The sequence below is a fragment of the Mandrillus leucophaeus genome, unplaced genomic scaffold, assembly GCF_000951045.1.
Source record: "Mandrillus leucophaeus isolate KB7577 unplaced genomic scaffold, Mleu.le_1.0 Scaffold198, whole genome shotgun sequence".
NCBI classification, from domain to species: domain Eukaryota; kingdom Metazoa; phylum Chordata; class Mammalia; order Primates; family Cercopithecidae; genus Mandrillus; species Mandrillus leucophaeus.
In genome coordinates, this window is record NW_012102009.1 from 2,231,734 (window position 1) to 2,244,344 (window position 12,611).

Consider the following 12,611-nt stretch of genomic DNA (forward strand, 5'->3'; position numbering starts at 1 on the left):
TTTTTTTTTTTTTTTGAGATGGAATTTTGCTCTTGTTGCCCAGGCTGGAGTGCAATGACGTGATCTCAGCTTGCTACAACCTCTGCCTCCCAGATTCAAGTGATTCTCCTGCCTCAGCCTCCCGAGTAGCTGGCATTACACGTGCCCACCACCACACCCATCTAATTTTGTTGTATTTTTAGTAGAGATGGGGTTTCTCCATGTTGGTTGTTGGTGAGGCTGGTCTTGAACTCCTGACTTCAGGTGATCCACCTGCCTCGGCCTCCCAAACTGTTGGGATTACAGGCGTGAGCCACCGCGCCTGGCCTATCTTCATGGATTTATCTACCTTTGATCTTTGATGCTGATGACCTTCGGATGGGGTTTGTGCGTTGGCGTCTTTTTTGTTGATGTTGATGTTATTGCTTTCTGTTTGTTAGTTTTTCTTTTAACAGTCAGGCCTGTCTTCTGCAGGTCTGCTGGAGGTCCACTCCAGACCCTGTTTGCCTGGGTATCACCAGCAGAGGCTGCAGAACAGCAAAGATTGCTACCTGCTCCTTCCTCTGGAAGCTTTGTCCTAGAGGGGCACCCACCAGATGCTAGCCAGATTTCTCCTCTATGAGGCATCTGTCAACCTCTGCTGGGAGATGTCTCCCAGTCAGGAGGTGCAGGGGTCAGGGACCCACTTGAGGACGCAGTCTGTCCCTTAGCAGAGCTCAAGCACCGTGCTAGGAGATCCGCTGCTTTCTTCAGAGCTGGCAGACAGGAACATTTAAGTTTGCTGAAGCTGTGCCCACAGTCACCCCTTCCCCCAGGTGCTCTGTTCCAAGGATATGGGAGTTTTATCTATAGGCCCCTGACTGGGGCTGCTGCCTGTCTCAGAGATGTCTGGTCTAGAGAGGAGGAATGTAGAGAGGCAGTCTGGCTGCAGCAGCTTTGATGCACTGTGGTGGGTTCCAGTTCGAACTTCCCAGCAGCTTTGTTTACACAGTGAGGGGAAAACTGCCTCCTGAAGTCTCAGTAATGGCAGATGCCCCTCCCCAACAAAGCTCCAGCTTCCCAGGTGGACTTCAGACTGCGGTGCTGGCAGCTAGAATTTCAAGCCAGTGGATCTTAGCTTGCTGGGCTGCATGGGGTTGGGATCCACTGATCAAGACCACTTGGTTCCCTGGCTTCAGCCCCCTTTCCAGGGGAGTGAATGGTTCTGTCTCTCTTGGGTTTCAAGCACCACTGGGGTACAAAAAAAACCTCCTGCAGCTAGCTCAGTGTCTGCCCAAATGGCCCCCCAGGTTTGTGCTTAAAACCCAGGGCCCTGGTGGTGTAAGCACCTGAGGGAATCTCCTGGTCTGCGGGTTGTGAAAACCATGGCAAAAGCATAGTATCTGGGCCAGATAGCACCGTCCCTCATGGCACAGTCCCTCAAGGCTTCCCTTGGCTAGGGGAGGGAGTTCCCCAACCCCTTGCATTTCCCAGGTGAGGCAATGCCCCACCCTGCTTCTGCTTGCCCTCCGTGGGCTGCACCCACTGTCTAACCAGTCCCAGTGGGATGAACCGGGTACCTCAGTTGGAAATGCAGAAATCACTTACCTTCTACATTGGTCTCACTGGGAGTAGCAGACTGGAACTGTTCTTATTTGCTCATCTTGCCAGCACCCCCCACCAACATTTTTTTTTTTTTTTTGAGACAGAGTCTCACTCTGTCACCCAGGCTGGAGTGCAGTGGTGCCATCTCGGCTGCAACCTCCACCTCCTGAGTTCAAGTGATTTTCCTTAGCCTCTTGAGTTGCTGGGACTAAAGGTGCCCACCACCACACCTGGCTAGTTTTTTTTTTTTTTTGGAACAGTCTCACTCTGTCGCCCAGGCTAGAGTGCAGTGGCATGATCTTGGCTCACTGCAACCTCTGCCTCCCAGGTTCAAGCAATTCTCCTGCCTCAGCCTCCTGAATATATAGGACTAAAGGCATGTGCCACCATGCCCAGCTAATGTTTTGTATTTCTAGTAGAGACAGGGTTTCACTGTGTTAGCCAGGATGGTCTCAATCTCCTGACCTTGTCATTGCCCGCCTCGGCCTCCCGAAGTGCTGGTGTTACAGGCGTGAACCACCACACCCAGCTAATTTTTATATTTTTACAAAATAACTCTTTTACACAGGGTTTCACCATGTTGGCCAGGCTGGTCTCAAACTCCTGACCTCAAATGATCCACTCACCTCAGCCTCCCAAAGTGTTGGGATTACAGGCATGAGCCACTGCAACCGGCCTAACTGCAGCATTTTTAAGATATGGGATACACATGCACATCTGGTTTATTTGCTATGTGATCTGTATCTCTCTTTTGACTGCTACTTTAAAACTCTTTTTGAATTAAACCCTTATGGTACAGCTTTATGTTCCTTATTACTGTATTATTAGAAAATTGCTTTGCATACAAATGCTTAATTTTAAATGGGTGATAATAAGTAGGATGTATTCTGCTGCCGTAATATGTAGATTATGAAGAGGTTGGCACATGATTGGGCTGGGGTGGTAAAGAAAGTACTTGAAATAATCAAAGGGAAAGATTTCATTTTTCTCAATTTAACCTGCTCACAGAAGGGCAGTAAGAGCCTCATTATCTCATTTGGACAGGACCTGTGGAGTCACAGCCTGCATGGTCCAGTCTCAGGATGGCTCATATTGGAAGAAGCACTGCTCAAACAGGCGTTTCAGTTTTACTCAGAGCTCTAAAAATTTGAAAGGCTGTCAGTCATAATTCACGGTTAATATTTAAATCCTCTGCCTTGGCTGGGTGTGGTGGCTCACGCTTGTAATCCCAGCACTTTGGGAGGCCGAGGTAGGCAGATCACCTGAGGTTGGGGGTTCAAGACCAGCCTCGCCAACATGGTGAAACCCCGTTTGTACTAAAAATACAAAAATTAGCCAGGCATGGGATTACACCTGTAATCCCAGCTACTTGGGAGGCTGAGGCAGGAAAATCGCTTGAACTCAGAAGGTGGAAGTTGCAGTAAGCCGAGATCGTGCCATTGCATTCCAGCCCAGATGACAGAGTGAGACTCGTCTCAAAAAACAAAAAAAAGAAAAAAAAAAAAAAAAGAAAATCCTCTGCTGGAAACACTTCTGCAGCACCTTGTGAATGCCAGGGCCTTGCCCTCTCCCACCCTCTCACTTCTGCTTCTCCTTCGGCTATGCCCTCTCTAGTGCATCTGATCTGACATGCACACCCCTTCCCTCCCTTCTCTTCCACGTTTCTGCAGTTGGCAGTATAGGTAATGGAGGAAGAGCACAACACCCAAGTGATTTTTGTCCAGATGTATTTCAGTCACATTAAATTTATGAGGTTTCAGATTTTATCTTACTGTTTGTTTGTGGTGTGTGTGTTTAAAAATTAGGGTTTGTAAAAGAATTCTTGTGAAAGTGTGCTATTTTCCTAGCAAGTTATCTTCTTTCTACGGACAGTGGTTGTATTTTCCTCGCCAATGCCCCCTCGCTCTGTTCCTCCTCCGCATGTGAGTTTGATCATTGCGCGTTATGGTTTTCTCTAGCGCGTTTATTGGTAATGCATCCCTTTTTGAGAAAGAGGCCAGCCACTCACCTCCCATGTCCAGCTCCCCAGCCTGGTCTACTGGCAGCAACACACAGACCCTCATGAAGGCCCGGTGACAACTGCTTCCTGACTTTGTTGTGGATGCTGCAGGGCTTGTTCTGAGGTCACTGAATTTGTGGTTTTCTGTTTGTTTCTTTTGAGACGGAATCTCAGAATCTCACTCAGTCACCCAGGCTGGAGTGCAGTAGTGTGATCCTGGCTCACTGCAATCTCCGCCTCCCAGGTTCAAGCAATTCTTGAGACTCAGCTTCCCAAGTAGCTAGGATTACAGGCACGCGCAACCACGCCCGGCTAATTTTTGTATTCTTTTTCTTTTTTTGAGACGGAGTCTCGCTTTGTCGCCTAGGCTGGAGTGTAGTGGTGTTGTCTCAGCTCACTGCAACCTCCACTCCCCGGGTTCCAGTGATTCTCCTGCCTCAGGCTTCCGGGTAGCTGGTATTACAGGTGTGCATGACCACGCCCAGATAATTTTTGTATTTTTAGTAGAGATGGGGTTTCACCAGGTTGGCTAGGCTGGTCTCAAACTCCTAACCTCAGGTGATCCACCTGCCTCGGCCTCCCAAAGTGCTGGGATTTCAGGTGTGAGCCACCACGCCTGGCTGAGGTCACTGACTTTGAACATGGGGCGTCCTTTCTTTATATTTTGGTTTCTGTCTGGCACGGAGTAGGAACACAGTAAAGGTGATCTGGCTCTGCATTTGTAGCCCAGAGGCAAAATTGCCATCCTTTTCTTTGTTGTATCAGCAGCTCTCTTACAATGGCCAGGAAAGTAAGGAAGATGAAAGCTGCTTACTGTCACACAAGTTGGGTACAAAATTCCTATTTGGTCACTTTGGGAGGGAGTTCAAACCAAGTTCTCTGAGTCTGCTAACTTTGTTCCAAACCCAGTCTATTTCTCCATTCAGGGTCACATTTGCCTCTGTCTCAAAGAGGAAGTCTGCCACCCTCTTGGCTCAACTAAGTTTCTTTAGGTGCTGGAGAAGTTTGCCTTCTACAGAAAGCAATGGTTTCTTTCCTTTCATGGCTAACTGAGCTCACTCTTCATTTAAATACTAAGACATTGAGCCCATGAGAAGAGGTGGCCAATGCTAGAAGGTCTCTGCCAGATTCTGCCTCCTGCATTTTAAAAATTTGGTTGTGTTAAAACCCAGAAGGACACGAAGAGCGCTTCCCACTGTCTATCCACAAAAGACACTGCACTGCTTCATTAGCATCACGGCCATCAAACACAAACATAGCCAACCACTCCGATGATATCACAAAGTCCCAGGGCGGACGGGACAGTGGAGAGCAATTCAGCACAGCACGCCATTTTTAAATACTGTGCTCTCAAAAGTAAATATAACCACTAAAGGGAAAACAGTATTAGGTTTAAATCGTGAGATAAAAATGTCTGTTATGTAAGGTTGTAATGTTTATGCTCAGCCCTTTTCTCTCAGAACTCCTTTCCCAGTTCTTTTTCGCTTCAAAGGGAAGCACTGTTTAAGAAAGAGGAAGGTATGACCTCAGAAGAGAGAAGAAACAGCAACAACAGGGACCTCAGATCCTAGAGGTCTTCACAAGCAGGTGCAGGTGAATTTGTTGCCATTTGAAGGACTCATTTCTTGACAAATTTTCTTTTTTTTCATTTTTATTACTCAAAAAAGTTTCATATTTATTTAGCTTTCTGACTCTGTGCTTGTGCCTTCAATACTTTCACAACGATTTTCTGCTCCTTGTTAAGGAAAGCACGCTTGATACTGTCACGAACACATTTAGCACACATGAAACCACCATAGGCCCTGCTGACATGTTTCTTTGTTTTGGACAATCTCATAAGAACTTTAGGTCTTACAGCACGAATCCCTCGAAGTCTGCCTGGGCACACGCCACATGCAGAATTTGGTGCTTTCCCAACCTTCTTGGCGTAAAGGTAAACAATTCTATTACCAGGGGTTCAGGACAGCCTAGTTTTGTTAGAAGCTGTATTGTAGGAAAGCCTACGTGGCTGTGTCAAACGCTGGACCATTCTGAGTGCCTGCAGACAATGGCCCCTAACAAATTTTCTTCTAAACAATGGCTTCTGCAGAACTTGGACGGCTATAAAAGTCTCAATTGCTTGTGTTTAGCTAATCATTCAACATTTATTAAGTGTCCACATTGTACAAGGAACAGAGTTTAATTCTAAAATAAGCTTGAAATACATGACTAAAACTTCAGTTCCTAGACAAATATAACAAAATTGCACAACTTGCTACATGTTATCTGATTTACTGATTGGACCATATTTACTTTGAGTAGTGGATGAGGCTTAATAGAAAACAGCTTGATCTTTTCCCTTCCCTATCCCCCAGGTTCCCTGGCAGGGACTGGAAATAGGGGGAAAGGAAGAGGATGCCAATTTAGAGCTGAGTCGTGTACAATGCTTAGGCGTGTGCTTTTGCTTATCATCTTACAAGTTTCTGGGCAGTTCCCAAACCCATTCCCTGTTCAGCGATTCCAAAGCTGCATCACATTCCCAAGCATCTTGAAAGTCTTCCTCTCCCATTGCCCACCTGTTCTCAACAGATGGCTTGTCGCATACTGAGAATATTGAGGCTATCAGCTGAGAACTTCTTTACTTTCCTCCTTCCCAGCCAACAGATTGACCTGCTTTCAACCTCCCTCCTTCTCAGCAGTTTTAAGGCTCATGTCTCTACCAGTCTTACTGATGAGATCACCTTTCAGCTTCTCTGGAGTGGCATCACATCTTAAGACGGAGATTAGATTCTTTAGTCAGCCCATAGGCAAGAGTCACATATAGTTAGAATTACTCAGAAGTTTTCTTAAGTCACCCATAGCAGTAGGTCAAACATAGCCTTGGGAATACAATACTGTAAAGTAATATGCAGGGGTGAGTATATCAAGTAGACAGTATTTATAAGTATAAGGTATATATACTATATAATGTATACTATAATATATAGCATACAATTCCAAGGAGGGATTATATTGATAAAATAAATCAAGCTAGCTTTTTGTAACACTTGAGCAAATTTATAAATATTCCTTTTTTTTTTTTTTTTTTTTTTTGGAGATGGAGTCTCACTCTGTTACCCAGGCTGGAGTGCAGAGGCACCATCTCAGCTCACTACAACCTCTGCCTCCTGGTGGGTTCAAGTGATTCTCGTGCCTCAGGCTCCCGAGTAGCTGGGACTACAGGCGCGCACCACCACGCTCAGCTACTTTTTGGATTTTTTGGCAGAGATGGGGTTTCAACATGTTGTCTAGGCTGAGAATATTCTTATTTCCCATTTGGTGTCATCACCTAAGTTTTTGTGGACAACTTTGTCAGTTTCTCTGTAGTCTTTAGTTAGTTCTTCAGTTTCTTTTACAAGATTGTAGTAAATACCCACTAGTATAAACAATGCATTTCTCTTATTTGTCTGTGGTTGGGAAACTGCTAAATCATCCATACCTTCTTCAGTAGGTTTCACTAAAAGTCCTCTCTGTCTGCCTGTAGACAACCCATTGAGGGCAATTGCCCATTGAATTTCCAGCATTATTTACATAGTTCTTTCTCTCTTTCTCTCTATCTCCCTCCTGCTCCATTAGATGATAAGACTTGGCTATGTCTAAGAGAAATCCAAAATAGCAGTGGCTTATGTAAGAGATAACTTTAATTTTATTTTATAAAACAAATCCAGAATTAGGTGGTGCAGAGCTGTTTTGGTGGCTCCATGGTCACCAGGGACACGGTCTCCTTCTCCTTTTCTGTCCTGCCATCCTGGTTTGTGGCTTCCATCCTCGTGGCTACTGCAGCTCCAGCCACTGTATCCACATTCCAGTCAGCAGGAGGAAGGAAGGTAGTGTTCAGGAAAATTACCCCAAACTTGGAAATAATGCAAAAGGATGACTTCATATCCTGCTTTAGTGTCATACTAAAGCATTGTCCAGTTCCCCTAATGGTCATCTCACTCTTGGGAAATGAACTACTCTTTTGGTACTATTGATTAGAGTTCAGACTGGAGAGTTAGATGTTAACTTAGAAGAACTGATTAGATGCAAATGAGAACCAGCAGAGATGGTTTTCTAACCTTGCAGAACATTCGTCACTTTTACATCTAACTTAGCATTGTTATTTCAGAGTTTTTGGTGTTTTTTGTTTGTTTGTTTATTTCTACTGAACCTGCTTTGTCATCTTACTGACTTCCCCCATCAATGATTAATTATACTTTAGGATATGCTCAGATAATGTGTGGAAATTATATTTTTAATATTTGTATGTTTTGACAGTAGGAAGGACAAAGGGGCTTTCTTCAAGTCAATAATTTCCCTAAATGTCTACCTAAAATGTCTGCTTGTAACTTATTGGCCAGAACTTAGTCACAAGGCTACACATAGCTACAAAGGAGGCTGGGGAAGTAGTCTTTAGCTAGGTGCATTAAAATAAGGGCTCTCTTCCTAAGGAAGGGAGGCAGAGATCAGACAGCAGGGAATAACTAATAGTCTTTGCACAGGGACATGTATCAGTTGATTTTGCCTCTTTTACCTGTATTTCTGCCTTCCCCTCTATGTTTACTTCTTTCTAGCAGCCTAAAAGCACATCAGAGAATACCAACAGCTTTAACACCTTGGACCTGAATCCTCCTCCAGCTATCAGGACAACATTCTTTTTCCCCAATGGAGGTCCTATAAAGAACAATCTCACTTGGCTCTGCTCTCTCACCTCCTCCTCCTTCTTCACCCACTTTAAGCAGGTTTCTCTTCCTCTCATCCACTAAACCTTCTCTGCTAGGCCGCAGCTGATCTCCTAAACATCACACTCAAATCAACTGCATCTTGCACAAACCAAAGATTTAATAAATGACTACTGAATTATTCAATATATTTGCTCTGTTTTCTTATTCTTTTTTTTTTTTTTTTTTGAGACAGAGTTTCGCTCTTTTTGCCCAGACTGGAGTGCAATGGCACGACCTCAGCTCACCACAACCTCCACCTCCCGGGTTCAAGCGATTCTCCTGCCTCAGCCTCCCGAGTAGCTGGGATTACACGCATGTGCCACCACCCCGGCTAATTTTGTATTTTTAGTAGAGACGGGGTTTCTCCATGTTGGTCAGGCTGGTCTTGAACTCCCGACCTCAGGTGATCTACCTGCCTCGGCCTCCCAAAGTGCTGGGATTACAAGCGTGAGCCACCGCGCCCGGCTCTTATTCTTTCTTAAGACAGTATTACTTTCTTCTCAATTGCAAAATTAATATTTTAGTTTTATTATGGGCCAACTAGGTTCTTTTGACACGTTTATGAAAATCTAATTCTTAGACAACACTTTGGTTCTGTACCAAAATGCATTCCAACTTTCAAACGATTGGCCTAACAGTACACTTTTGGAAATTTTTGACCTTTTTGTAGGCCCAGGTCTGTTTATTCATTTTCCCCTTCCATTGAATAGGAAAAAGAAATTGGCTTTTTGTTGCTAATAAAAGCAAATTCTACTTGGGTTGTTTCCAAAGCACAAGAGCCAGTGGCAAGGAATCCCCAAGGGAAAAACACCAATAAGAATCTTTAATGATGTGTTTTCCTCTAATCCCCTTCCTGATCCTTTCTCACCAAATGGATCTAGCTATTTTCAAGTTCAATTTTTGCTCTAAACCAGAGAACACAGTGTCCTAAATTGATACTTCACCCTCTATAAGCCTCCCCATCTTGGCCTGCTTTATTTATCAGGCAGGGCTCCTCCAGGGATTTGGGGCTGGGCCTGAGGAAGCCCAGGTGGTTGGCAATTGCCAGCAGGATGTAGTTATACTGCCCCAATGTGGCAGTTTTCATTCTGTTTCAAATGCTGCTTTATTTTTTCTCTCATGCTTCTTTGAGTGAGTACATCATAGGACATTAAGGGATGGTGGTGGCTTTAGGGAGACCCACAATGCTTCTATCAGTTCTTCCTCCCAGGTTTTGGGGGCTATAAGTGAAGGGAACAACGAAAGCTTTGAATTTTAATAGACTACTCTCATCTGCCGTATCTAAAGAATGCTTCCAGCAGGGAGAAGGTAAACCTCAAGGGAAGAGGTTGGTCAGTTTTTAATCAGCTGGGTCTTATCTAATCTTGCCAAGCTCTAAGCAGAGATTGCAAATTTTGGATCCATAGGCTAAATCCAGCCTCAGACATGCTATGCTTGGCTGACAGGGGTGGTACTTTTTGTTTTAATTCTTTAAAGGCAGCATTTAAAAGGAAGATTTTGTATACAAATCCAGACTTCTGCCATCTTAACATTGCATTCCTGAGTTGCAGCAGTTGGCTGAAACCGAGTAGCTGTTGTTTCCTCCAGGTGGGGTTTGCCCTCTGCAATTTTGTCGCAGACTTCACTTCCCCCTGTGACACATCCAGCTGCTTCCCCCATTTAATATCTGCTGTGCATCTGCCGGCATGTGAGTTTTGGATCCCTGTTGCAAACAGCTGGGGATGGGGAGAGGTATCAGGACAGACTTTACAGAGGAGAGGAATTAAGCTGGTCCTTGAAAACTGAGAGGAATTTTCCCAGTAAAATAAAAAGGTATGGAACCTCTAGGAAAGCAGACAAGTAGAGAAAAGATACAGTTATGAAGATTTTTGGGAAGGATCAAATCGAACCTTAAGAAAGGCCAGAGTAATCTTTCAGCATGACGTTAGATTTCAACAGACTTTAGTTCCAATTCGGGCTCTACCACATACTTTCAGTATGACCTTAAGTAAATTATTCAATTTCTTTGAGCCTCAACATATTCATCTGTATAGTAGACATAATACCTCTATCATATGATTGTGACCACAAAATGAGGTAACATATTATTTTTAAAAATTACTGGAGTATAATATACCAAAAAGTGCACATATCAAAAATGTGCAGCTCAGTGAATTTTAACAAAGTGAACACATTCATGTCACCAGCACCCAGGTCAAGAAATAGATAATACCAGCATTTCTTTTTTTTTTTTTTTTTTGAGATAGAATCTCACTCTGTCACCCAGGCTGGAGTGCAGTGGTGCTCTCCCAGATTCAACCAATTCTCCTGCCTCAGCCTCCCAAGTAGCTGGGACTACAGGCAAGTGCCATCACACCCTCGCTAATTTTTGTATTTTTAGTACAGATGGGGTTTCACCATCTTGGTCAGGCTGGTCTTGAAATCTTGACCTCGTGATCCACCTGCCTTGGCCTCCCAAAGTGTTGGGATTACAGGCGTGAGCCACCACGTCCTGCCTATTATGATTTTAATTTATAAGAAAAGCAGTTTAATGGGCTCATGACTCTGCAGGCTGTACAGGAAGCGTGGTGGCATCTGCTTGTGGTGAGGCCTCAGGGAGGTTTTACTTATGGTGGAAGGCAAAGCAGGAGCAACTTTAATTTTTTAAAAATTTCAGCTTTTAGGTCCAGGGGATACATGTGCAAGTTTGTTACATGGGTAAACTGTGTGATACTGAGTTTTGGGGTCCTGTCACCCTGCTAGTGAATGATCCTGTCACCCTGCTAGTGAGCATAGTACCTAATAGGTATTAATAGTTTTTCAACCCTTGTTTCCCTTCCTCTTTCTCCTCTCTGGTAGTCCCCAGTGTCTATTTTTCCCATCCTTATATCCATGTGTACTCAGTGTTTAGCTACCACTTATAAGTGAGAACATGTGACACTGGGTTTTCTGTTCCTGCATTAATTCACTTTGGATGATGGCCTCCAGCTGCATCCATGTTACTGCAAGGGACATGATTTTGTTCTTTTTTATGGCTGTGTAATATTCCATGATATATATGTACCACATTTTCTTTATCTAGTCCACTGTTGATGGGCATCAAGGTTGATTCCATGTCATTGCCATTGTGAATAGTGCTGTGATGAACATACAAGTGCATGTGTCTTTTTGGTAGAATGATTTATTTGCCACTGGGTACGTACCCAGTAATGGGATTGCTGGATTGAATGGTAGTTCTGTTTTAAGTTACTTGAGAAATCTCAAAACTGCTTTTCATAGTGGCTGAGTGGATTTGCATTCCCACCAAGAATGTATAAGCATTCTCTTTTCTCTACAACCTTGTCCACATCTATTATTTTTTGACTTTTTTTTTTTTTTGAGACGGAGTCTCTGTCGCCCAGGCTGGAGTGCAGTGGCCGGATCTCAGCTCACTGCAAGCTCCACCTCCCGGGTTTACGCCATTCTCCTGCCTCAGCCTCCTGAGTAGCTGGGACTACAGGCGCCCGCCACCTCGCCCGGCTAGTTTTTTGTATTTTTCAGTAGGGACGGGGTTTCACTGTGCTAGCCAGGATGGTCTTGATCTCCTGACCTTGTGATCCGCCCGTCTCGGCCTCCCAAAGTGCTGGGATTACAGGCTTGAGCCACCACGCCCGGCCACTATTTTTTGACTTTTTAATAACAGCCATTGTGACTAGTATGAGATGGTATCACACTATGTTTTAGATTAACATTTCTCTAGTGATGTTGAGCATTTTTTCGTGTGTTTCTTAGCCACATGTATGTCTTCTGAGAAGTATCTGTTTGTGTCCTTCGCCCACTTTTCAAGCGGGTTATTTGTGTTTTGTTTGTTGAATTATTTAAATTCCTTTTAGGTTCTGCGTATTAGTTTGTGAATATTTCCTCCCATTCTCTAGGTTGCCTGTTTATTCTGTTGATAGTTTCTTTTGCTATGCAGAAGCTCTTTAGCTTAATTAGGTCCCACCTGTTAATTTTTTTGTTGAAATTGCTTTTGAGGACTTAGTCATAAATTCTTTGCCAAGGTTGATGTCTAGAATGATATTTCCTAGGTTTTATTTTAGAACTTTTTATAGTTCTATATCTTTCTTTTTCTTTTTTTAAAAAATTATACTTTAAGTACTAGGGTACATGTGCACAACGAGCAGGTTTAATACATAGGTATACATGTGCCATGTAGGTTTGCTGCACACATCAACTCATCATTTACATTAGGTATTTCTCCTAATGCAATCCCTCCCCCATGCCCCCACACCCCACAGGCCCCAGTGTGTGATGTTCCGTGCCCTGTGTCCAAGTGATCTCATTGTTCAGTTCCCACCTAGGAGTGAGAA

At 44.0% G+C, this 12,611-nt stretch overlaps 1 pseudogene; it reads right to left on the reverse strand.

The window, feature by feature from the left end:
- Positions 1-5,202: 5,202 nt before the first annotated feature.
- Positions 5,203-5,591, reverse strand: LOC105538715 (annotated as a pseudogene).
- Between the last annotated feature and the right edge of the window lie 7,020 nt (positions 5,592-12,611).